The sequence below is a fragment of the Odocoileus virginianus genome, unplaced genomic scaffold, assembly GCF_023699985.2.
Source record: "Odocoileus virginianus isolate 20LAN1187 ecotype Illinois unplaced genomic scaffold, Ovbor_1.2 Unplaced_Contig_26, whole genome shotgun sequence".
NCBI lineage: Eukaryota > Metazoa > Chordata > Mammalia > Artiodactyla > Cervidae > Odocoileus > Odocoileus virginianus.
Window position 1 is genome coordinate 712,474 of NW_027224343.1, and position 25,280 is coordinate 737,753.

The 25,280-nt window shown below is 48.2% G+C and overlaps 1 protein-coding gene across 1 annotated transcript in view; it reads right to left on the reverse strand.

Annotated features, from left to right (window-relative positions):
- The window catches only part of BCL2 (BCL2 apoptosis regulator), a 192,428-nt gene that overhangs the window by 50,916 nt on the left and 116,232 nt on the right, over positions 1 to 25,280 (reverse strand). The gene's annotated exons all lie outside the window — the stretch shown is intronic.

A 25,280-nucleotide genomic window follows, 5' to 3' on the forward strand; every position in this document is an offset into this window, starting at 1 on the left:
AATATTCAGGGTTGATTTCCTTTAGGATGGACTGGTTGGATCTCCTTGTAGTTCAAGGGACTCTCAAGAGCCTTCTCCAGCACCACAGTTCAAAGCATCAATTCTTCAGTGCTCAACGTTCTTTATGGTCCAACTCTCACATCTGTGCACGACTACCAGAAAAACCATAGCCTTGACCATACGGACCTTTGTTGACAAAGTGATGTCTCGGCTTTTTAATATGCTGTCTAGGTTTGGCATTGCTTTCCTTATAAGGAGCAAGCCAGGAGGGGACAAGGGTGGAAAATGAACCCACTCCTCCTGCTCTGAAGAACAGTCCCATCAAGCCCCCCACACAGGGTGTAGGATGGACACACCTCTAAACAGTGTCGGGTCATCAGCCACTTCCCTACGCTCAGAGTCCTGGTGTTGTAGCAGCGGGAACAGAATTGGGGCCCCTGGGGGCCTCCTGGGTTGTGTCTCCTGAACCAGGGGCCTCCTGATACATCAACAGGAGACCAGGGGCCATGAAAACACTCGGCAGTGGTAGAAACTACCGGCTTGCGGCAGACTATGCTTCTTAACGGCACCAAGGAACAGACGTCGCCAATTCCCACTCTCTGGAGGTCGCAGGCCACCTGGCCGTGGCCAGCCGCTGAGTAGGAAAGCACTCCGAGATTCCAAGAGACTAAAAGGCTCATAACCGTTGTTGAGAAATGTAAGTGGCCCTAAATTACAACCAGAGATGGAAATGCATCTCGGGGAGGGAAGGGCGGTCTGTAATCCAGGCTCAGGGTTGAATCCAAGGCCCAGGCAGAATGCGGATGGTTTACAGGCTTTATAGACGAGGGAGAAGGTTCTCAGGGCAAAGAATGTCCATTCCATCAGCGATTAAAATGCAGTTTGGGAAAACAATTACCTGCCAGGGATCCTGGGAAAGGAAAGCTTCCTGGTTTCTCTGCCAGGAAGAGCGATTGTAAAACAAGGGCTGAGAATCGCACAAACAAGATTTTAGAGTTTTATCCAAACAGCTGCAGTTCACCTTCGAGGAGCCCAGGCTCACTTGGGTCTGATGGATGTTGCGACACCAAATTCAAGGTCTCCCCCGCCTGCTGCCAAGACTCGGCCCCATGGGACAAAGAAAGAACAGTTGCTCTCTTAATGGGAGCAGAAAACAAAACTCTCTCTCCCCCACCCAACTGCCTGCTTTGTTGTGAAATTGTCACTGTGCCTTTGAGAAGAGATTAAAATCCGAGCCATGTCCAATTTAAAGGGCAGGTTCCCAGGCGGGGAAGGGAGAGGGTTTCAAGGGAATAGGGCAGGTTAGGGGAGGCCAGTTGTATGTGAATTTATGGAGGATTTGGGGATCACAGAAGTCATGGGACTTGACTCAATTAAAACGGATGGAAAAGCACAAGTCTATCATTTAAAAATAATAGTAAGGCAGCAAGAATATTCTGGCTGGCTCTCTGCTTACATCCTTGACCCTGCTTGGGAACCTCTGAACAGGTTTCCAGAAGCACAGCGTGGGCGCCAAGCAACGGTTTTCACCTACTTTCCCGCACTTGATACACAAAGATTCCACAAGGGGAACGAGAAGGAATGGTCCACCCACCAAAGAACGTTGCCTGAGAGCCAGGGTGGTGCTCAGCCAAGTTGCTGCAGTTGGGGAAAGAAAAGCTTCCAGTTTCCAAGGCAGAAGAGTCTGAAGAGCGTCAAACAGACGATAAAAGAGCGGCCTGATCTGGCAGCCTTGCCAGATTCTCAGACACACAACGGACGCTGCAGCTTTCCAGGAGGCAGCCCTGGATGCCTCCAGAGCCCAAGTCTCATCTCAGCCCACGCCCGGCTCTGAAGAGGAACCCCTCCACACGCCCCTCCTGGTGCCATTTGCAAAATGAGGCGAGAAGGGTGAAGCCAGAGAAGTTTGAGTCCTGTAGCTCTGGTTTCCAGAGGGCCACATGCTGGGGTGTGGGAGGAAGGATCCCAACCCCACCTTAGGAAGGAAGGCAGTCTTAGCAAGGGGCTTGACTGCTTCCAGGTCTGAATGTTACCACTGATGCCTGCATGGGCATTGACACTGATTGCTCAAGTCAGGAGATTTCTGTCCGATTGGCTCCCCCTCCTTTCTAAGAGGACGGCGACAGTAGAATCTGACCTACAGGCTGGACGACGAAACAAGTGCCCATGAAGATGTGCTGTGCTGTGAGTGGCGCCTGGCACACAGACATTAAATTCATCACTGGCATGGGTGCCATTTTTCTGACTATTCCTTCATTTAGCCTTCATTTGGCCTTTAGTTTTTTCAATGAGATTTCTGTATACTGATACATATCAAAAAGACATTTTGATGAATATTTCATACTCCCTTCACTCACGGAAGAACTCCAGGATCGTCCTGCGCCTCCCCCAGCCCCGCATACATTAACTCAGTATACGGCAACCTAAGGTATCTATCATTTAAGCACAGTTTTGGATATGAATTTTAAAACCTCACATTTCTGCAACACTTCTTCCTTCTTTTCCCTTCTTCTCCCTTCCAAATACTCCAGAGATCCCTAGCAGATATTTTATTAACCCCTGACAGGTTACGGAAAATGAGTGTTAGTTTTAGGAAGATAAAGGCCACTTGAAAGGTGCTTTTCAAACTCCAGCACCCTCACCAAATCACAAAGGACAGAAAAGACAGAAATTAAAATCCAGCCCATAAAGCAGAAGCCCTTGGTGTTGCTAGGAATTCTTGTCCTTTAGCAAAGCCTGCAGCAGGAATCCCTTCTCCCCTTTCATAAAACAAAACCAACCAGGGGCTGCTCCCCTGTGAGACAGTGGCTCCGGGGACAGTATTCCCCCTGGGAGCGAGGCGGAGGCAAGCTGCCCGCCCACCCCGCCCGGCTTGGTCTCCATGGCGCTTCCACTTTCCCAGGCCTACCAGGGCCACGTGAGTGATTTGCCACCCGCCAGCGAACGGCCAGGCTGCTCAGAGTGGGAACTTGGCCTCCAAGAAGCAATGGGGACCACACTGGAGAGGAGGGAGGCCCCCTCCATCCCCCGCAGACCCCCGACTGGCCACGGGGCTCCTTCACCAAAGCCCCTCCAGCCCCCAGTCCTCAGGCCCCTACAGCAGCTGCTCCTACGGGCAGACACATCCTTTTTCCTATTATAGTTACAACAAAAACAATAAGCAATAAATCCACCCGGCGTCCTTGTGGGCTCCCACAGGCCGACACTCTCGCAATACCCATGGAAACTTGTCCATGCACAGACGCCTTGATTCACTGTGGTCCAGCGGGCTCCTGGTGCCTTTAAAAATAGATACTGAATGCTGAGAGGGTGCTGTTTCACTTTGCACTCTCATAGCTGACAATCGAAGGCTCCCAACAAGACGCTTTCAGGGGCACCGCACACAAAGAGTGAGTGAGACAACTCATTCTCGCCTCCACAGGCAGAGAGGAAAGGGCCCTTGCCTCGTTTGGCGAGGGGTTACTAATTCGGAGGATGCCAGTTTTAGAGCCTGTCTCAGTTTGACTTGTAAATGAAAGGTGGAACCTTGCCAAAATTACCCCACTGGGTGCCTGCTGGCCCTTGTCTGTGTTGGGGTGGGGCAGAAGTTCCCCAAGATCATTAGAAAGTTCAGGAAACAAGGAGGTGAGCAAACAAGTAGAAGGCGGTGAGGCTCCCTGACCAAGCCTCCCTGGCGCCTCCTGCAGCTGATCCTTCTGGTCCTCACGACAGCGGGACGACCCAGCTTTCCGTACAGAAAGACCCCCGGGCTTTGGTTGTGCCAGTCAGCCCAGGGGCTGATGTAAGTACGGGTCCGTCTGTGAGCCGGGCCTCGGCGCTCTGTATTAACTCTCCTGAGCCAGTATTTCAGAACCACTGTCTTTCAGGAGAGCAGAGAGAAGTAACTGATGTGAAGAGCTGATAACTTTCTATCACAATAGAAGTGGACATTTCTTCTACAGCTTCTTACTGTGGAGCTACCAAGTGCAGAACACATGTCGTGTGTGACCTTCACCGTCACCGCATCAAGTCCGCCGCACAGGCCGGCAGGGACCATCAGAGACCCCAGAAGGCCAGGGGGGTTCAGGGGAGCCCTGTGTGCTGAGACACGCAGCTGGTGCGTGGCTCACCGGATGGCAAGGCCAGGCGCATTCGACCACGCCTAGGCTCCAGCACAGCCTTGACCCCCCATAGTCACATCCTGGGCTGGCACACCTCCCTCTTGCAGGGAGCCCTGGGCTCTTGCTAGTTAGGAGCCATCTCTCTCCACCACCCCAGGGCAGGCCTCCACTTCTTCTGCATTTCTCAGTTCCCTTCTTTCCTCTTACCCGCTCTGCTTTCATCCTCTCTCCCTTCCCTACCGCAGCTGGTCCTCAGTCCTCTTTTAAATTACGTCTCACTGGGGTAAAGCTGCTTGAAGACGTGGTGTCAGTTTCTGCAGCACAGCAAAGTGCATCAGCTGCACGTATACAAATACGCTGTCTTCCTTAGAAAGTATTTCTTTATCTTTGGCTGCTCTGGGTCTGTGCTGCCGTCCGAGGGCTCTCTCGAGTCGTGGTGTGCGGGCTTCTCTCTGCAGAGCGCAGGCGCTGCTGTGCAGGCTCCGGTAGGTGCAGCACACGGGCTCAACACCGCGGGTTCGGTAGTTTGGCCCACGGGCCTGGCTGTCCCAAGCCTTGTAGGATCTTCCCAGAGCAGGGAGTGAACCCAAGTCCCCTGTATTCGAAGGCAGATTCTTAAGCACTGGACCACAAGGGAAGCCCCATATATTCCCTTTTTCTGGATTTCCTTCCCATCTAGGTCACCACAGAGCAAGTCCTCAGCCTTGCTAACACAATCACTCACATAATCACTCGGGAACTCTGGCTTCCACCCATAGAGAGTCTGGTGGAGTTTAGTCTGGGCATCAGCCTATGACATGTTCCTGGGTGAGTTGAGGGTGCAGCTGGGATGGAGGCGGGTGGCCTTATTTAAGGCTGCCACATACAACCTGCAGACCCCGGAAACTCACCTGAACACACTCGCGGCTGTCCGCCGGCCACCATCCTCCACAGAGCACCGGGAAAATGCAGGAGGCGACCTCGGGTGACCTGCCAGCCACACCTGCTGAGAAAACGGCCGACCACACCGGCTGACCACACGGGCATGGATCCCGTCCCTGGACAGGCTGCCGTGTCCGGTCTCTGCAGAGGGACTCGGGGAGAGCCTGCGTGGCTCCCTTGGGGCTAGGGGGCCAGGGGCAGGGGTGACAGAAGGGCAGCCACCTCAGCCTCCCTGCTTATTAAGGGGCTGGACCGGGAGCAGCCATGCAGACTTTCCTGGAGAGACTGACACCATAAAGATGCCTACATGGCTGGCGTCATAGCCCATTCTGCAACCCGCTCCCCAGCTTCACTACACACACACCCAGGCAGGACAGGAAACCTTCCGTGTCGCTCTGCTCTGCCTCCATCTCCTCTAGGATGTCTTTTGGACCAACACAACCTATATTCCCACTTTGGGCATCTAAGTCGTGTCCGACTCTTTGTGACCCCATGGACTGCAGCCCACCAAGCTCCTCTGTCCATGGAATCTTCAGGCAAGAATACTGGAGTGGGTTGCCATTCCCTTCTCCAGGGGATCTTCCTGACCCAGGAATTGAATCTGGGTCTTCCTCACTGCAGGCATATTCTTTATGGTCTGAGCCTCCAGGAAAGCCAAGGATGAGGACAACTCGTTTAAAGAATTCCCGGTGTAATATGGATGCGGCCCACCAGGGGTGAACAGGCTGGGAAGGGAGCCGCAGTAAAGCTTTGGGGGTCTTCTGAGACCGCTGAGGTCGTGGCTCTGCCGCAGAAAGCATGTGTCGTATCTCCAGCATTGGACACACAGCTCGGTGTGTGCAGGTCAGCAATGAATGGGCAAGTCCACATCATACTGAAGATGCAGCTCAAACCCGCTGTTTGCCATGGAACAGGACGTGCTAGAGAAGGATGACAAGCTTTCCACGCGGAGTTAGACCAGTCAGCAGCTCAGAGAGAAGGGGCAGACCCTTCCGTCCACCTCAGCCTTGGCTGAAGGCCAAGACCAAGCAGATGAGAGTGGAGGTGGGGTGTCTGCTCCTCCAGGCCCCGCAGTGAGGAAGCCGGGCCCCCACAGGAGAGGCAGTGACCTACCCGCCTCACCAGGCTCCATGTCAGCTGAGTGCCGCCGTGGGGTGGGCGGGGGCACAGTGCTGTGGGGGGACCCTGGGCTCAGGATGCTGTTCCCCACGAGAGGGGCCCACGCGGCCACCAGTTCAGCTGTGCCCACGGCGACCTCAGAGAGCTGAGGCTGCCTCTGCATAAGAGGGGTCGGAAAGACATCGGGAACTAATGCAACTCTGAGAGAGGTGGCTGAAGATGCAGGCTGACCTCAGAGCGGAGACAGGTGCGGCAGGGGCTCAGAGGAAGGAGAACCCGGGATGCTGCCCTTCGACCGCGTGGGGCTTGAAAAACAGCGTGTCTGAGGACTCAGTGTGGATGCCCGTGATCACACAGCTGGAAGAGTAGACGCCTGCCCGGAGAGAACCCCTCTGCTCCCTTCCCTCCTACCTCTTGTGTACTTTAGGCGCTGTGATTTATTTTACCAAGAATAACAGAATATGCCTCTCTTCTTGCCTGACGTTGAGCTGCCTTGGGTGGCAGCTCGCCAAAGTGCAGCAACACTCCATTCCAGGGGCCTAGAGCTGGCCTGGACCCTGCCCCTCAGACATGCCCCGTCTCGAGGACCACACAGGCGGCCAGCAGAGAGGAGGAAAACCACTCTGAAGACATCAAATGGGTCTGATCCTGAAAGCTTTGACTCCAACCCGACGGATCTATGTAGCGGATGACTGTGCCAACCGGAAAGCAGACTGGTCAGCTGCAGGCCAGTGAACTGGAGAGGCCAACCTTGGCCATTTCCACGCCAGCCTTGGCCGACTAACCAAGGCAGTCTTGGGAATAAGCACGTGATGTCATCTTGGTGTCATTGTTTGGAAACCAACCCAGTCTCCTCACTTTCTTTGTTCAGAGCTTGTGCTCGCCAAGCTACCTCTGAAGCCCATCTGGTTTCCGAAGAAAACCTGCCTAGAGAGAGAGTGTGGGCTGGGACAGCAAAGCGCAAGCTGCCTCATTTACAAATGGATACACCGGCCTGTTGGCTGAACACCTGTCCAGTGGGCTATTAGTGGGAGTCAGTCCCTAAGAGACGGGTCTGTCCTTGAGGAATGAACAAATCAGAACTTCGGGCTGCCAGGATGAAGTTCAGACCCTGGACGATGCTGAATTCAACATGTAATGCCCCCTTGGGGGTCTCCTGGAGGTCATACTCTTAATCCTCCTGTAGTAATGGCCCAACAGACAGTGGAAAGGCTTCCACAACTACTTCTTGAATTATTGCACTTGTTCTTGAATGAAGACTGTATGTAGATTCAGAAATGACCTGCATTTTACAGGCTTGGGTGCTGTGCATGGTTTCTATGGAAGCCATGAGCATCTGTTCTGCTCCTTAGGTATATGGAAAACTTCATGGCTGATATAAATTCCAATCTGTTTAATCCTTCAGCCATGCCTGATTCTGGTATAATCAGACTGAAAGGCAGTCAGAAAGGTTGCCAGAAGGAGTTATAAGAGATGCTTCCTCTTGAAGAACACAGGACTTAAACATCAATACAGTACATTAATGCATATATATGGAATTTAGAAAGACAGTAATGACGATCCTACATGCAAGGCAGCAAAGAAGAGACACAGACGTAAAGAACAGACTTTTGGACTCTGTGGGAGAAGGCGAGGGTGGGATGATTTGAGAGATTACATAAAACATGTATATTACCATATGCAAAATAGATGACCAAGTTCCATGCATGAAGCAGGACACTCAGAGCCGGTGCTCTGGGACAACCGGCAGGGAAGGGGTGGGGGGGAGGGGGTTCAGGACGGGGACACGAGCACCCGTGGCTGATTCATGTCAATGTATGGCAAAACCATCACAGTACTGTAATTATCCTCCAATTAAAATAAGTTAATTAATAAAAAAGAACACAGAATTTAGTCGGGGAGATATAAACTAAAGCGATCAAACTTACTCAAAGTTGCAAATAAAAATATAGCTCAGATGGATAGAGGAGTGAGCCAGAATTGGGTGGAGGTGAACTCAAAGGGCTTTTTGAAAGAGGTATTTTTGAGAAAGAGCAGTTAAGTGTCATGATAAAACAGATGGGTCTCGAATCAAATGGACTTGGGTTCAAATACTTGACTGTGACTTTATAATGGACAGGCAAGATTAAGCAGTATGGGAACAAAGTGCTTGACACATGGGATGTGATCAAGGAAAGGTTGTTGAAAAACACCCACCCGTGGGGACCTCCCTGGCAGTACAGTGGTTAAGACTCTGCTTGCAATGCAGGGGACATGGGCAGGACCCCTGCTCAGGGAACTAAGACCCCTTATGCTGCGGGTCTCAGTGGGGTGATGAAGCCCTCACCGCAACCTCTGTCCTCACGCCACAACCAGAGACCCTGCATGCCTCAGCTGAGACCTGCCACAGCCAAATAAACACATTATTAAAGAAAAATATCTACACGGAACGGAAAGGTTGAGATAAGACACGAGGATAGTTCACACTCACTTTGCATAAGGCACTGTGCTGAACGCTTTATTGCATCAAGCCATTTCACTTTCTCAACAACAGAGTAAGGTCAGAACTATTAGTAACCCCACTTATTGAAGCGCAAAACACAGCACAGAGAAGTTAAGTAACTTGCCCAAGGTCGACACAGCCAGGAAGTGACAGAGATGGGTTTTGAATCCAGGCAATCTGGGCCCCAGAGCTTGGAATGTGAACCACTTTGTCTTTTTCCATTGCACATGCCACACTGCTTCTCTTTGAACCAGATATATTACCAAACAAATTGTCAAAACAGCTTGGATTTTTAGGATGAATATTTAAAATATTATAAATCCCTTCCTTGTAGGGGAGTGGTCTGTTGGAACAGTTTCTGCTGATCACTCAGGAATTTGTCCAAGACAGTGATGTGTACAGACTATTTTTGTCTCAGTTAATATACAGTACCATATAAACACTGACTCAACCAAAGAGCCTGAACAATAAATTATCACTAGCCCAAGTGCTAAAATAGCACTTGATTTTCTCTCTGCCTGAGCATGCTATCTATTTATACTCTGCTTATTTCTGTGGAGGTTCAAAGTGCTTTATCCACATTTCATCATAGCCATAGTTATGTCGATTTACTGTCTTTATTATACACATGTGACTAATGTACCCGACCCTACAATGCTTAATATTTACTACAGGAGTCTCAATTTCCAACTAGGGTTTTTACTGAAAGGAATTACTGACTGTCTTTAATTTATAATTAGTGGACATTTGCTGTCAATTAAAAGAATAGCATTTTGTTGTTTTTCTTTTCACTAAATCATTTCGTATACGATCTGACCATGTGTACTGTGCTGTGCTTGGTCACTCAGTTGAGTCCGACTCTCTGCAACCCTACGGACTGTAGCCCGCCAGGTTCCTCTGTCCATGGAATTCTCCGGGCAAGAATACTGGAGTGGGTTGTCATTCCCTCCTCCAGGGGATCTTCCCAGCCCAGGGATCGAACCCAGGCCTCCTGCATTGTGGGTGGATTCTTTACTGTCTGAACCCCCAGGGACACCCATGATCTGACCTGCTTGTCCCTTAATATTAACTGCAAATTGTGTTAATTGTAAATTGTATGTTATTTTTTATCTTTTTTTTATAATTCAACTTATGGCTACCTTGAACCAGAATAGATCTGTCAGTTTAAAATCATAAAACAGGGATTTCACTATAGTCCGATGGCTAAGACTCCAGGCTCCCAATGCAGGGAGCCCAGGTTCATTTGGTCCCTGGTCAAGAAAACTAGATCCCATGTGCCACGACTGAAAAAAAAGAAAAAGATCCCATGTGCCACAACTAGGACTTTCCAGGTTGATTAGCCCATTGGCACACAGGTATTTTCAAATTTGACCTGCACCCTTTCAGTTTTAGTGCCCATGGGCAAAAACATAAACAAATAAATAAATTTAGGTGTTGAAACAGAATAAGGAAAAGAACTCCAAAGAAAGATTTCCTAGACTAGCCAGAGGGTAGATGAGACCCTAAACTCTGGCACATATAAACTGGGAAAAAGTAGGTTTGTGTATTGTTTGAAGATAATACAGCTCAAGATTTAGAAGCATGTGTTAGTGCTGGACACAAGAAGATAAATAAAAGGAGAATTGTCATTTGGTATTTCCATCAGTGACAAATAAAACAAGCCCAAACGCACCGCCTGAGGCTGGAGCATTCTGTTTTCTTTCGTCCTCCTCTTCTGTGAATATCCATCTTCGTTATTGAAAACAGAAACTCCAGTCTTAAACGTTTCCTGATTTTTGCAAAAAGGATATTATACTAACAGTCCCTATTCAAGAACAGGCAGTTATCACTTCACTCTACACAAGTTCCTGAAGTTTTCACCTTGACAAGGCATGTAGTCTGCCAATGTGACTTTAAGAAGAGGAGACAGACAGACGCAGGAGGTATGAGTCATAAATTCCCACAGTAACAATAACGATGTTGGGGGGATTTTTAGGAAAAAAGTCATTGATTCCAGGAATGCTTTTGTATCCTAGTTATACTGGTATGACGAGCCATTAACAAGGTCAAGGACCTAGTCTGTAGCCAATATCCTGATTCAAAGACACTTGGAGACACAGCTGGATCGATAAGCAGAATTCTCCAGGAGAACCTCTGGGCTTCTATACATTCTGACCTCTCTTCCTGGATAACTGGGTGTCTCTATTATTTCTCTTTCAGGTCTCAGAATCATTATCATTTCTCTAAAAAGTCTTTCATAAAACTGGGTCAAGGCTCCTGCAGTCCAGCGGTTAAGAATCCACTCTGCAATGCGGGGAACCCTGGTTCGATCCCTGATCGGGCGAGACGACACATGCCGTGGACCCCGGTCCGGGAAGATCACGAGAGCCTCGGAACGACGAAGCCCGAGCACCCAACCTCTGAGCGCATGCGCCTCAGCTACCGAAGTCCGTGCGCCTCACAGCCCGCGCTCCGAAACCGGAGGAGCCCGCGCACCCCAACCGGAGAGCAGCCCCACTCTGCAACTAGGAGGAGACCTCGCAGCAACAAAGACCCGGCGCAGCCGAATAAATTAATTAATTAAACAGACAAACTGGGCCAGATGGCCGCTTCGTGAGCACAGCCCCCGTGCCGACCCCATGTAAAATGGAAATGTGGGAAATGCCAGGATCACCTTCAGACAAAGACGAGATCTCAGGAAAGAGGTGTGGGAAAGGAGGCAGGGAAGGACGCAGAGAAGGTAGCGGCCGCGGGGACTGGGAAGGGCCGTCTGGGGTGCTGCTGTTACCGCCCCGGAGCCGTCCTGCGCTACTGCTCTGAGACTGCGGAAACCTCTGGGAGCAAAACCAGGCCACGCCTAAAGTGAGTGCAACTAATAAAAATGACACTTCTTGAATGCTTTCAAAAGCAGATTTCACTCTTGTATTTTCCTTTGTTCTTTATCTCAAAAACAAAAAAACAATGGTATGGTGGTGTGGTGTTCTCATCGGAGTCAGGTCCAGCCCTGAAGGCTGGAGTGGCTCTAGATGGCTGGCTGCACTGGGCCCCACGCCCACTGGGTTGGTTCACACTGTGGAAGTATCAGCAGAATCAATGGGCTTGGGAGGTTTCCATCAGCTTCCTAAGCCTGTGTTCAGAGATCAGACACATGTGCAGCACAGAAGAGTTAATAACCACGACAAGTGGAATGTGCTAGAAAGTGACAAGAGCAAACAATGAAAGCCTGTTTTCTGTTATATCTTTCTTTTTTTCAAAATTATCTGTTTCAAAAGCAAAACAGACTCTCTGAGAAGTTAATTCACCAATACCGCCGTATCTCAGGCAGAAGGACACATGGAAATAGTAGGGTCTCTGGAGCCAGACCCAGTCTGAGTGCTAGCTCCCAAACTTCCTGGAGAGTTACTTCAGTTGGTAGAGCCTCTGTTTCCTCATCATCTTTCAGAATTGTGTGCGGTTAAGAGAAAATATAAGTACAAGTGTTTAGTACAGAGGTGGGGGTTTAACAAGTAATGTGATCACCACTACCTCCTACACTGTCAGAAATACAATTAAAATATAGACCTGGAAATTATGAATGCCCCTAAGCTGAACTTTCCCAGGTGGAACTAGTGGTAAAGAACCTGCCTGCCAATGCAGGAGACACAGGAGATGCAGGTTCAATCCCTGGGTAGGGAAGATCCCCTGGAGGAGGGCATGGCAACCCACTCCAATATTCTTGCCTAGAGAATCCCATGGACAAAGGACCTGGTTGGGCTACAGTCCATGGATTTGCAAAGAGTTGGACACGACTGAAGCAACATAGCACACACACGCACAAGTTGAACTGAAGTTTAACTGTATATGTGATATGTGTAGAAGTCTGAATAAGTAAATTAGAAAGCAAACTAGAAAATACTTAAACATGAGAGCAAATCTTTGAGCAATTTAATACCCATTTTACTATAAACAATATGTGTTTCTCAACTAATCTTAATTTGTATTTTGTCATAATTAATAATTTTAACTCATAATGCTCCCAATTATTAAATTAGATTACAGTAACAGAACAGTATATTGTATATCCTTCCAGAAAATGTTATGTACATACATGCATATTTGCATGTTTCCAATATTTTTCTCAACTATGAAATCATATGCTCCATACAGACCTCAACTTTTCCACTCTACAATAATTGGGCATCTTCCTGTGTGACTTTATGTCTATCACATTTTTTTAAACAGTTGCATTTCAGTTCAAAACAATTTACTTTCATTTAGCCAGTCTTCTACATAGATATTTCTTTTTTCCCCCAGTTTATTTTTTGGCTTTTTCTGCAAAAACAACATAATGCCACAATGGACGTCCTTACACATATGTAGGAAAGTCTCCTAGAAATGAAACTGAGTCAAAGGGTCTGTAAAGTTAGTATTTTCAAAATTAAGTTCAAATTACCTTCTAAAAATTCACAAGACTTTTAACAGCATGGGAAAAAAACACTCTAGATTTCTTCACACTTGCCCAATTCTCTCTCTTGTTCCAGAGATGAAGGTACAATCTGAAGCCATAATATTAACTGATTTCACTATTCACCCTTAAATTTATGATAGTTCCCTGCAGTTCTCAAAAATGTAAACAGCGTGGGAGGTCCTAGCTCAGGCAAATTAAGTTCCTCCAGCCAAGAAGGAGGTGTGAGAAGAGGTCTCCAATGACAAACCAAATGAATCACAGACAAAGGCGTTCAAGGTGCCTCACGCTGACCGAGGGTCCTGTGTGTTTGACTCAGCACTAAACCTTTTGCATACATTATCTCACTTTAGGGCCTGTGTATTTGCGAGTGTTTATAAGCCCAATAAAAGCCTCACACACTGCCTGATGAGCCCTGGGAAAATGAGACGTGGCCTTCACCTCCGGCCAACAGCACTGAGGACACCCCAGCCTGCCCTTCGCTTCCCCTCCCCCGTGTCTCCCCCAAGGAAAAGCGGGTGCTATTTCCAACCAGCAGTCGCGGGCCAGCCTTCCATCAGCCCCAGGTCCTACCAACAGCCATTTCCAACATGACTAATGAGCTTCGCGATGACCCCGGGCTGGGGAAGCCCTCAAATGTCTTCTGAGCCATGAAGACATACACACGCGTCTGGTGTAGTGGTGCTGTCGGGTGTGTTTTGTTGTACTGAATTCTGTAAAAATTAGTCAGAGAAGTGGTCTAGGTTTTTTTTTTTTTTAAAGGTTGAATTAACCAGAACACCTCACTCTTCTAGCTAACGAGACCATTTACTGTACTTGAGATAAACTGGGGTTTACCATATTACTCACCCCTGGTCACACCGTCAAAAGTTCACATTCTTTTCTTTACACCTACTGTCAAACTGAGCAAAAAAACAGATGCCCACCCCCTAGGATAAAAAACTTGAAAAAGAGCTATTTCCAATCATTTCCCGTGGTCCAAATCCCAAGTAGCTGTTAAGTAGCTTGATAAAGATCCCCTAGCTAACTGGACACCATTGAGATGAGAGCAATTAATTCACTAGTTTCAAACGCAAAGCTTGACTAAATGATTCTGTGCCACAGTAAATATTCTCCAGGATTTGCTAATATAAATGTAGCCCCTTATTTATTTTTTTAATTTTCTAAAATTTTTTCAAAAGTCGGGTTTTTCTTTACATTTTTTTTTTTTGCAAGATGTTTGCTTTACAACACTGTGCTGGTTTCTGCCAGCATGAGTCAGCCACAGGTGCACACGCGTCCCATACACACGTGTCCGTGGGCCCCGGCCCTCCTCAACCTCCCTCCCACCTCCCACCCCAGCCCCCCCCAGGCCGTCACTGAGCACGGGGTCGAGTTCCCTGAGTCACACGGCAATGCCCCCGCTGTCCATCTCCATACGGCCCTGTACACGCGTCCACGCTCCTCTCCCAGTCCTCCCACTCGCCCTCCCACACCGCGTCCCCGCGTCTGTTCCCTAAGTCTGCGTCTCCATGGCTGCCCTGCAATAGGTTCATCGGTGCCATCTTTCAAGATTCCATATACATGCATTAGTACGCAATGTTTGTCTTTCTGACTCACTCCACCCTGTACAACAGGCTCCAGGTTCACCCGCCTCATCAGGACTGACTCAAATACGTTCTTTTTTAAAGCTGAGTAACATTCCACTGTATACATGTACCGCACTTTCTGCATCCATTCATCCATCGATGGACATCTAGGCTGCTTCCGTATCCTAGCAGAAGTCAGGTTTTTGAAACTCAATCTACATTTTCTCCCCCAATTAATGAGGTTACACCCCCAAGCACAAGGACACGTTCCACAAAGCGTTAGAAGCCAGACTCTGATGTACTGTGGGAGTGAAGACTACTCACCAGAGTCCACGTCTCACTTTTCAGAAGCAGGACCACAACTCCTGCACCGCCTCTACCCCTGCGAGGGAAGAAGGCTTTCCCCCAGCTCGCTTTCTGAAGGTCTAGTCCCCGGGAATGGCTTCTAATCTCTAGAAACCCTGGGGCTGCCCCAGCAAGTGAAACCACTTGAAGAATCTGTCTTTTAGTTACCATCAATCCCCTGGGTCAGGCTGTGACAGGCCTGTCTTTGACTGTATCCCACTTTCTAGCCAGAAGATTTTTCACGAGGTTCCAGGATATTCAGGAACAGATCATTTGTATTCAATAGTGTCACTAACCTACTCAAACGAAAAAGTGGTTTTCGTGTGTGTGAAATCCATCAAACTCTATTTAAGCATCTGAGACGGGTTTCAGGGAAATCAGTCACTCTGGGCATCCGTGCAGAGCAGCGGCTTATGGAAGAAGTGAAACCAGCCCTGAAGTCCAGGATAAGCCCTAAAGGGTCCTGATGCATGAAGTGGAGAGTCTGAAATCAGTGGCAGGGAGTAAGGGCTTAGGATAGCTTATTTGCAAAGCTTAAGACAGCAGTGCATTTGGATCCCCTTAGGACAGGCTGTTGTATGTAACTGATTACTCTCTGACCAAACAGAAGTAAATAAACGCTGAGGTGAGTACGAAATTTTTTTTAAAAAAAGACCTTTTATTGCTTTTGAATTATTATTAAGATAACCTAAAACAGCTACTGTGGAGAATAGTATGGAAATTCCTTAAAAAACTAGAAGTAGAGTTACATGATAGCAATCCCACTCCTGGACATATGGCCAGAGAAAACCATGATTTGAGTAGATGCATGCACCCCAGTGTTCATTACACTATTTCCAATAGCCAGGACATGGTAGCAAATGTTCATCAACCTCAATATTCATCAACAAATGAATGGATTAAGAAGACGTGTACACACATACACACACACACACACACACACACACACAGGGGAATACCACTCAGCCTTTAAAAGGACACAATGCCGCCACTGGCAGCAACGTGGATGGGCCTGGAGACTGTTGTGCTGAGTGGAGCTAAGTCAGACAGAGAAGGACGAATATCATAACGTTGCTTGTATGTGAAATCTACAAAAAAATGGTGTCAAGGAACATGCTTACAAAACAGAAATGGAGTTACAGGTATAGAAGGCAATTTTATGGTTATTAGAGGGAAAGCAGGGGAAGGATAAGCTGGGAAACTGGGACTGACACATGGGCACCACTGCATCCTAGACAGGTGACGAATAAGGACCTCCTAGAGAGCACAGGGGACTCTACTCCGCACTCTGTGACGACCTTTTGGGAAGAGAGTCTGGAAAAGACTGGATGCATGTCTACATGTAACTGATTCACTGTGCTGTAGAGTAGAAAGCAACACAACATTGTAAATTAACTATACTCTCATTTAAAAGAAATCTAAAAATATAGCTGCCTACAGCTTGAGCGCCTCCTTCCTTCATTTGACGCTGCTCTGATTTTTAGAGAATAAGACAGGCATGGTCTCTGCTCTCAAGAAGCTGGAAGAGTGTGCATGCCAAGCCGTGACTATAAAACATGAAAAGATCCAGAGGATGAAAGTAGGGGGACCAGAGGGGAAGGACTGGCCGGTCAGCTTCTCTGAGGAGGGGACATTTAAACAGAGACTTGAAAGGCCAGAAGGACATTCCCAGGACGACCAGGAGGACTCCAGGCCAGGCAGAGGTCACAGGCAGCGAAGGGCTCACCTCCTGAGCAGTGAGCATGCCATGTGACAGCATCAGGAATCAGCCGGTGTGACTTGTGAGCCGTGGGCTTCAGCGTGTGAAGGGGCTGGGGTGAAACGTTTTGCAAATCAGGACGAGTAGTCTGGGGGTCATCCTAAGCCTGACAGGAGGTACTGGGAGTGATCCGATTAACTGAAACCCAACTCTTCTGCAAAGACCCCAAACTAGAGAGACCCCCAGAGTCAGTGGGGACAGGAGCAGCTGAAGTGCACCCATCCCCGGACACCCCTCCCACACATGTGGGCAGTGCTGAGGGTAGCGGGCTCCTGGGGTGACACCAGCCTGTGACCCCAGGCCCACAGCCGTGACACCACCCCCTGTTTAGTCAGGAGCAACTCAGGGGTGAAGAATCCACCTGCCAATGCAGGAGACGCAGGTTCGACCCCTGGGTGGGGAAGATCCCCCGGGGAAGGAAATGGCAGCCCACTCCAGTACTCTTGCTGGGAAAATTCCCCGGGCTGAGGAGCCTGGTGGGCTGCAGTCCCTGCAGTCGCAAAAAGAGTCAGACACAACTGAGCGACTGAACACCAGCAAAGTCAACAAAAGACCTTTCTCCTGCTTCTGCCCCAACTTCTAGCTTCTCACTCCTCCCCAGGAACATGCCCCGGTCCCATCTCTGTGTTTAGACACACGGGAGAATTTGGGCTCCCAAGTACTAGCAGATCCCATACTTCTGCTAACTGTTTCTTTTGGGGACAAAAATATCTCTGAAATCCTTATCACATTTCATCCAAGAAATGAGGTTCATCCACTCTGCAGCCTTCCATAAATATGTTTCATGACACGAAGAAAACTCCCGAATATCAGCACCCCGTGAAGAATGTCCTAATCAACCATTAAAGACTTATTTTTAGCAGAGCCAACCACTAAGTTCTGAGCCAAATAGAATGTCATGTGCTATCTGAGAAGCACATGGCACTGTGGTCATCAACCAGCTAATCCGGGGTGAGGTGATCTCGGGAAGATGCTTCTTGTGAGAGGAGAGGGTACTACAGTAATTAGTGCCATTCAGAAGCTTAAATATATTGACATAAATAGAACATGGACTTAATAACTAAACTTCAAACATTTCCAACGGGTCCAGTGAAATATGTCATTAGATATGTTTTATTATGCACACTGGCAAAAATACGCCCTAAATTTTTTCAACTTACTCTTCCATAACAGTATGGTGGCCAGACATCAAATACATGGTTCTAAAATGATGGGATCAGGGACTCCCCTGGTGGTCCAGTGGTTAAGAATCCTCCTGCCAACGAGGGGGACATGACTTTGATTCCTAATCCAGGAAGATCCCACAAGCCCTGGAGCAACCGAGCCCATGGGCCACAGCTACTGAACCTGGGTTCCACACCCTGGGAGCCATGACCCCAGAAGCCCGACGCCCCAGAGCGCCTGCTCCCCAACAGGAGAAGCCACCGCAGTGAGGGGCCAAACACTGACCCGAGACAGTGGCCCCCGCTCGCTGCAACTCGAGAAAAGCCCTCGCAGCCAAAAATGAACAAGTAATAAATTTTTAAATGCTCAACACTGGCCTATTTTATCTCTGAAAGCTCAAAAGTCCATGCCTGGACTATGGCAGTCCAGCCGGTCTGTTGTGAAAAACCATATGTATAGAAACCACAGATGATAATAGGGGAGGAAAATAAGGAAGGAAAAGTCATTGCTTCACCCTCTTTTCAGGAATTACTGCTCACAATTGCTCACATCTGGCATGCCTCAGTGGTAATCATTTGCAAGGTTCAAAAACACTGAACCTTGAAAGTGAAATAAAGAGCTTTATCTTCAAAAGAAAAATTAAAGACCCAGAGCAGAACCCTTGGGACCATTTTTATTACACCTGGATAATGGCAGGTATTACTGCTCTAAGCAGAAGTATGTTTTTATAAATAGGCTAACACATACCCTTAGGCTGTAAAGTTGTGCTTTAGGATATAACATGTTGATTCAGAAACAAAATAAAATACTGTTTGCATGGTAGGTTTTTAATGAAAAGTCTAAAAACATACCTATTTAACAAACCTCTAATTTTTATAAAGGGGCTTAAAAAAAGCCTGCTTTAAAAAAAAAAATCTAACTATGGGTGGTCTCACACCTACAAGTGGTACAAGAATCCTTTGTCAGACCACATGTCTTAATTTTTGGTATGGAAAATGTGGTCACCGTAATTATAAGCCAGAGAAAGTAAAGAGCTGAAAAAGTTCTATACAGGAGGGGAGTAATAATTCGTTAGCATTCAATAAAACTGTAATTTAACCAGCTTTTAGGTATGTAATAATCAGCTTGAAAATTACAGCACTTGACAATTTTCTATTTTACCTTTTGGCTATTTGTTGAAGTGGTTTATTTCCTCCATGAAACTTATACTCCATGAAAACAAATGCAGTGTTTCCCACAACCCTAGAACCACCCCCACCAGATCTGGTACAAGGCTTGTTTTTTGTGTTCAATGAACCACAAAGAACGTTTCAGGAACAACCCCAGGAAAATCAGGCGAGAAATAATTCAGGGTAAGAGGAAATCAATGCATAAGGTGTTTCGAAGCTATTCTCTTAGGCTTCAAGATATTTCAAATATATCCTTTAAAAAGTTTCAGTTATGGAAAAAGTTCATTTGTACAGATTTTAAATAGTTTTGGCCAAGAAAAGAGTCAGTATTAATTAATACAGGAGGAGGGAGAAAGTTTAGTTGTGTAACTGAGTCACTTAGTTCCTAAAACCTTTTTCCCAAAAGAAAGGCATCACTAGGGACTGAAATATGTATTCCAATACATATTGGAGGAAGACACATGATGGGACTGTTTCTCCCTCTATATGGTCTTTTTGGACCTTGATATGAAAAGATAAAAAGTCAAGTAAGCCTATGGAAAATTAGTGAGAGGTGAGCATTTCACGCCGTTAAGATGCTTAGCTAACACAGGCAGCAAGAAAGCATCCCATGGCCTTTATCACGGTGGGGGGCGGGGCGGGGAGGCCGCTCCACAAAGCTGGAGTAGAGATGAACCTGAAATTCCCAACACCTGGAAATGTTATACTGCCGGTCTTCTCCGCTTGGAGTCCTACAGTTCTCAGACTTCTTAATTCCACATCACACCGAATCTTCCTCTTAATCGCTGTTGCTGCTGTTCAGTGGCTGAGTCGTGCCCGACTCTTTGCGGCCCCATGGACTGCAGCACACCAGGCTTCCCTGTCCTTCACCATCTCCCAGAGTTTGCTCAAACTCATGTCCATTGAGTTGGTGATGCCATCCAATCATCTCATCCTCTGTCACCCACTTCTCCTCCTGCCCTCAATCTTTAATATGCATATGACAATCAATCTTACAAATCCTAATGTTCTAGCATCTAACCTGCATCTCCCAGACTGCACCTCAGCATAAGAAGTGGCCAAAAACAATTTTCCAAATCTATCTTCTTCCCACGTTTTGATTTCTTAGACCAGAAAATAGGATGATGATGTCAAACCAAGAGAGAAAAGTAACATTTTCCTGAAGCATGTAAGAAAGTTATGGCTAAGTCAACTATATTTCAATAAAATGTTTTTAAAAAAGAAAGATATGGCTTGGTGACAAGTGGCTACTAAACCCATAAAGGCTGAAATTGACTTGAATATGTTCCCCAAGGGCTTGGCTTCTTCCAAGGGTGCTGCTGCGACCAAGAGCTTTGTCTTCAGAGTTCACCCTTGGCTCAAGCCCCAGGCCGGCCCTTCAGAGCCGTGCCATTGTCCACAGGCCACTCACCGCCTTGGAGCTTCCAGGCCCTTGTCTGAAAATGCTCGGACCAGCCTGTGGTCTTGCGGACTCTTCAGACCAAGGCAAGCCCGGCGCCGTGACTGCTCAGACCAAGGCAAGCCCGGCGCCGTGACTGTCACACGGTAAGAACTCAGGGCCCGGGGGCTCTCACGGCCCCACCTTCTGGTCTGCCCTGCCTGATTCCGGGCAGGTAACGGGGCTGCATCTCCCGGAGAGCTCCCGCCCCGGAAGGAGCGCGCCTGGCGGGCTCAGGCCCCGCAGGGGCGGCCTTCCGCGGCTCCTGCCTGGAGGCAGGGGAGGCGGGCGGGCGGCGAGCTACGTCCGGCTCTCAGCGCCCTTCTCCAGGCAGCACCGCCGACCTGGGGTTCCAATGAAAGTCACGCGTAGAGGTGGGAGGCGTCCGGGAGACGCTGCTTTTGCTGGCGAGCGGGGGCGAGGGTGGAAAAGAGACGGGATCAGCGAGGACTCAGGCTGAGCTGGCCTGCTCTCCCCAGCCCAGGATGGGCCTTTCTCCATGGAAAATGGCTGCTTTTTAATACTGGGTCATAAGGTGGGTTTTATTTGAGTTTTTCAGATTATTTTGGTCATCATTGTGTGAGAAAGTGGTTGTGTTTGCCCTCCCAACAAAGTCAGTTCAGGTTGAGGAAAGGAGAGCTGTGATGCTGAAGGAAGGAGGGTCAGCCTGAAATGCTATCTCCTGCATCCGCACCAACAGACGCAGACTGACAGACACACAGACATGCAAACACACAGAGACACAGCAATAGAGATGCACAAACACACAGAAACACAGACATACAGGTAAACACAGACAGACATACACGGACACACACGGACACGCAAACACACAGAGACACACAGACATACACGGACACACACGGACACATAAACACACAGAGGCACACAGATATACACGGACAAACACGGACACGCAAACACACAGAGACACACAGATATACACGGACACACGGACACAGATATACATGGACACACACGGACACACAAACACACAGAGACACACAGATATACACGGACACACATGGACACGCAAACACACAGAGACACACAGATATACATGGACACACACAGATACGCAAACACAGAGACACACAGATATACATGGACACACACAGACACACAAACACAGAGACACACAAACATACACGGACACACAGACATGGACACAACCACACACACACAGGCACACGGACACACAAACACACACGTACACACAGAGATGCACCGAGATGCCTAGACACACACACACTGAGACAGAGACACATGCAGACAGATACAGACATACATACAGAGAGACACAGAGAAACACACACATGGCCTAGCTGGACTCGCCCCACGTGCCCCGGGCTGTGGGCAGCAGCGTCTTGTCTCTCCTCCCCTTTTTTATCAAGAAAATCCCAACACTGGCAACCACACCCCTGGTAAATACGGTAGTAAGAACCACAGGCAAAACAGTAACAACAAACGACATCTCCCCCCACCCGCCCAGCAAAAGCACCTTTCAAGAAAGCAGGTCTGCAAGAAGTTCTCCAGGCCCATTGCAAAGTCTTTACTGCTCAGAAGGCACACGCTCACTGTTTTCAGACACGTTCCTGTTTTGTTTGTTTGGGTTTATTTTTGCCTTCGTTCTGCAGGAAGCCTCACAGATATGACAGTGTGATTTAATTCAAACCTCGCCTCCCTAATTCTTAGAATGTAGATAGATACCACTACCGGTATTCTTAGAGTTACACAGCCTCCCACACCAAACCTAGCGAAGTAGAACCCACATTTCATTGGAATCCCTACTTTTAGTTATTTGCAGGTTTTTCTTGACGACACAGGAAACCAAATATGAGGCAGTGTTGTAGATATTGATAAATGGGTTTCTAGAACGTGTTCAGTGTTGGCAGAACAATACCTGATTTCTATCCCCAAAGGGAGATAATGACTACCCCTGTGCCCTTGTAGAGGAGAGGGAGACTCTGGTCCCTCTTTTGTCAGGTGAATGCGTTCACGACAGCAGACTCTGGAAGACACCTCTGTGAACGCACTGGAGAAAGTTTCTCCTGTGTCCCAGCAGCCAGCCAAGAGCCAGAGATGACAGAAAATTCCATGTGGTGGAAAGAAAATCAAAGTTTGAAAGAAGGGGTGACATTTGCCTGAATGTCTGAATCCACCGAGTTCTAAGCCGGTTTGGAGTAAGTCAGGCACCTTCTGTGTGAAGCAGGCAGTGAGCCTCCCGCATGGCAGAGGAATCAAGTGCAGGATTGGGGCCTCTTCCTTACACACTTCTGCTCCTCCTGCTACACGGACACCCGGCTCACCACAGAGCACACAGACCAAGCTCAGCCTTGGGTGAACTTCCCCCGACTCCCAGTCTGTCTGCACCTTGAGCTGATAACAAATCATCAGAAAAGTTCAATTTTTTCATCCAATACTGACATTTAAGACAAACCCAGATTCCTGAAGGTCCTTCAAAAAGCACTACCCAATTCATCCTTACAAGCCTCCTTTTCCCACCACCACCAGCAGGATGTACCAGCTGGGATCAGACCTGCATAAATAACTTTTAAATGCCTGTGTGCATTTTTTAAATTTTTAAATGCCTCAGTTGCTCAGTCGTGTCGGACTCTTTGTGACCCCATGGACTGTAGCCTCTCCAGGCTCCTCTGTCTGTGGGATTGCCCAGGCAAGAATAACTGGGGTGGACTGCCATTTCCTTCTCCAGAGGGTCTTCTCAGGCATCAAACCCACGTCTCCTGCTTGGCAGGCGGGATTCTTTACCCCTGAGATACCTGGAAAGCCCCTATCCAACTTTTAAATAAGTTTCTTTAAAAAGGAAATTAATTTATTCATTCATTCTCATGACTTTCACAGAGCACTGGGTGGCAGAATCCACTGACAAGTAACTGTGCTAAGATTTAGGAGACCTGGCTCCACCAGGCAAGCCCAGGCCTCTTTCCTAAGCTTCCCGTGCCTCAGTTTACTTCTCCCTAAAATGGGAGCCTGGGCGAGATGATTTCCAAGGTTACACTGAACCGCAGCATCTGGGGACTCTGCACTTCTGGTCAGGCTACTGCGTAAGACAGTGCTGGATGCAGCTGAGGCAAATGTGCAAAGACACGGTTCCTACTCATTCTGTTCACAGAGTCATTGCTTGGCTCTATTTCCACACTTCCATCACAGGTTCTTTTGACTCGTTATCAAATTTCTATCTTCCTTTAAATGTATGCGGCTCTTTGATGTGTAGAGATTCTTAGTCCGACAGGGCCCCCTCCTACTTGCGCAGGATTGGACTAAGCACCTTTCCACTGACCTGCACATCATAGTTGCACAGCCTGTGTTTCGTGGCAGCGGGCACCAGCAGGAGTTCTCTCAACAAGGATGACTTTGGCCTGAACCGCCACATTCTTGGGGAGATTCTAGAATGTGGGGTGACTCCTGATCCATGCGGCTTGCCCTGCTCCTGATGTGCATCCATCCCCCTCTCCTGCCTCAAGAACAAACATCCTGGCCTGCAGCCTGCAGTCCTGGGATGAGAGACCTGGTTTAAAATCTGTGCGTGTCGGACCCGTCATCATCCAGGCTCCTGCAAACAGGCTGCCCTCAGGCAGAACAGCTTTGCTCATCAATCAAGCTTCAGGGAAGTGGGTGGTTTGAGCATGGGGCCCACTTCGCCGTGACCGAGCCCCTATGAAAACGTCTGAGTGTGAATGAAAAAAAAACTCAACAGTCTACTTTCCACGTCCGCTGCAGGAGGGCCAAGACAAGGTTTTATTTAAAAATAACTCCTTTCTCTTTCCTGAAAGCTGAAAGCAAGCACATGAGCTTAAAAAGAATTCCTCTTTTAAGATTTACTAGTGACTCAGATCAGAAAATTCAGCTGTCAACCATGTCACGTGCAAAACAAGAGAAATATTGGGGGATGTTTCTCAAGTATTCAGAACTTAGAAATGACCTATTTCTGATTTTTTTTAAAAAGCCTCCTGAGAAGACATCTCATGTGATTGTGATGTATCCAGACGGCAGTCAGCGAGTGGAGCAAACGACTGTATCTGAGGCTAAGACAGGACGCCTTTCCCTGCTGGGCTCCATCCTTCAGTGGTGTCTGATCTGTGACCCCATGGACTGCTGCCCACCAGGCTCCTCTGTCCAAGGGCGTTTTCCCAGCAAGAATACTGGCGTGGGTTGCCATCTCCTCCTCCAGGGGATCTTCCCACCCCAAGGACTGCACTCGTGTCTCCTGCATTGGCAGGCGGGTACTTTACCACTGAGCCGCCAGTGAAGCCCGAGACAGGATGCGACACGAGCCCTACAATAAGAGACACAGCTCAGGCGGAGCCGAACTCCGTGCCACAGGGCCGGACACACGGCCCGACTGCAATCTGCGACTGCGGCAAGTTGGGTACTGCCCGAAGTCTTAAAAAAGAAAAAATGTTTATATGCATGTTATACCTATGTACACGTTATACATATCTATAATATGTATTTACCTATAATCAGTAATTATATGTACAGTCAATCCTAAAGGAAATCAACCCTGAATATTCATTGGAAGGACTGATGCTGAAGCTCCAGTATTTTGGTCACCTGATGTGAAGAACTGACTCACTGGAAAAGACCCTGATGCTGGGAAAGATGGAAGGCAGGAGGAGAAGTGGGGATGACAGAGGATGAGATGGTTGGATGGCATCACCAACTTGATGGACATGAGTTTGAGCAAACTCCAGGAGTTGGTGGACAGGGAAGCCTGGCATGCTATAGTCCATGGGGTCGCAAAGAGTCAGATAGGACTTAGTGACTGAAC